The sequence below is a fragment of the Babylonia areolata genome, chromosome 7 (genome assembly GCF_041734735.1).
Source record: "Babylonia areolata isolate BAREFJ2019XMU chromosome 7, ASM4173473v1, whole genome shotgun sequence".
Lineage (NCBI taxonomy): Eukaryota > Metazoa > Mollusca > Gastropoda > Neogastropoda > Buccinidae > Babylonia > Babylonia areolata.
Window position 1 is genome coordinate 11,121,403 of NC_134882.1, and position 2,500 is coordinate 11,123,902.

Sequence of the window (2,500 nt, forward strand, 5' to 3'; positions counted from 1 at the left end):
TGAAGACACACTTTCGTGTACAAAAAGCTTCATCAAGCTACAGTGAAAAATTATATGCCACCAGTACTATCTCCACTATTGTTGTTACATATACTGTTACTGCTGCTGCTGTTGTTGTTGCTTTTTTCTACTTCTTCTTCTCCCCCTCACCTCTCACTCTCTGTCTTTTTTTCGCGTGTGCGCATGCTTTGTGTGTGTGTGTATGTGTGTGTGTGTGTGTGTGTGTGTGTGTGTGTGTGTGTGTGTTGTGTGTGTTGTGTGTGTGTGTGTGTGTGTGTGTGTGTGTGTGTGTGTGTGTGTGTGTGTGTGTGTGTGTGTTGTGTGTGTGTGTGTGTGTGTGTGTGTGTGTGTGTGTGTGTGTGGTGTGTTGTGTGTGTGTGTATTGTGTGTGTGTGCTGTGTGTGTGAAGGAGAGAGAGAGAGAGAGAGAGGAGAGAGACAGAGAGAAAGAGAAGAGGGGAGAGAGAGAGAGACAGAGTGAGAGAGAGAGAACAGTTTCCTGATCAGCTGTACAAAACAGAGGCAAACAAAGCCGTTCTGAGCACGCGAAATCAGGAGAAGTAAGTAAGGATCTGAAGACCTGGGTGCATGTGCAGTATATACAGAGACATGTTCGTGCCATGTAAGCTCATCAGCTGAAAGCACCCTTTGATGCGGATGGTCTCTCTTTTTTTTTTCTTTTTTTTTTTTTTTTAAGTAGGTACGTCGTTAAGGATCTTATATCCAGGGCTGTTCATTGACAGCTGCTGTCTTCTTCCTGCTGTGGATGTCACGTTTTTCAGCCTTAAGCTTCACACCCCCACCGTCTGTTGTGTCCTGTCTTCGTCTTTGATGAAGATGTGGTCGCGGAAGCTGCTCAGCTGTTCGTGACATGCGACATATATATATATATATATATATATATATATATATATATATATATATATATATATATATATATATATATATATATATATTTGTGCTTGTTTGAGTTATATACAAATATAATAATTATTTTCTCTTTTTGTTTTATTTCTTTATCACATCACATCCCTGTAGGGGGCTGGGTGGAAGGGGTGGTCTTTCGGTACAGACAGCATCCCCTACCTTCTAGGAATCCTGTGCTAGAAATTTCCTCTTTTCAGTTGCTCACACACACACACACACACACACACACACACACACACACACACACACACACACACACACACACACACACACACACACACACACACACACACACACATATATATATATGTCTATATATACTCTCTCTCTCTCTGTCTCTCTCTCTCTCTCTCTCTCTCTCTCCACCACATCTGCTAGGCATATGCCTGACCAGCAGCATAACCCAATGCGCTTAATCAGGCCTTGGGGTGCGTGCATTTATATATACAAAGAGAGAGAGAGAGAACACTGAACACTGAACACTGAACACTGAATGATTTTAATGATATAGGCCAACAGCCCCTATCAAAACAAATGTAAACGCCAAACACATTTCTGATACAATTCTACAACAAAACATAACCGTTACTCGTTGGATATGGATGATGAAGGCCAATATTAGCATTCAACTCGTATCCAATCCTGTCTCTTTCTCTGTTTTCCCGCCCCCTACCCTCAACATACACATCTTCACGCTCACATTTCTTTTCACATAACCATTATACACCTATACAAACGTGCTGTCACTTTTAATAGGAGTTACTGTTTTAACTGGACGCCAAGCACATTCACAGAGGACACATGACTTTAAAGTACAATAACTACTTGATATGAATGAAATTGCTGACATTTTATGGATAGCCAAAGCTCAGAAGAAAGAGAGGTCAAATGGTATCAACCAGACCATATTTTTCGTCTATGAGAGACAGACAGACAGACAGACAGAGAGAGAGAGAGAGAGAGAGAGAGAGAGAGAGAGAGATGAAGAATAATGGATGCAGGATAATGGATCCACCGAAGCAACCATGTGTTTGTTCTGTTTTGTCCGTGTGTTCTGTGTGGCTTGTTCGGGATTGAAGAGGCTATGCCAGTCTTGAATGGAAGCTAGTTTGTGTTTGCACATTTCTTCTATCATTGCTGCTGTATGCACATGTCAAATGATCGGTATAAGAGCAAGCCCGGCGCAATGTACCTTATATTTTACCTGTGTGCTAGCTGAATCGGTAGCGTAAGCAGCACTGGCTTAAAGTTGTGTACCTTGTGTGTGGAGAGAGTTACCCACTCTTTACTATTACGTGGTTGCTAGAAATATGTTCTCCACATATGCATCTGACATTTTTGCTGAACTTAGTTATAAAAGCGTTCAGCTTTATCTTATTTGATAATGTATGAATCTGACTTAATCTTATTGAATTACTGTATGTATTTGACTGATTGATAGTTCCCGGTTGTTGAATATTGATTACACTATGGTTTAAAGCTTTGCCGTTTTGCGAGTGTTGTGTTGTGTTGTGTGTGGGTGTGGGTGTGTGTGTGTTTTGTTTCCGGTCTCAGAAGTACGTTGCTCATCTATC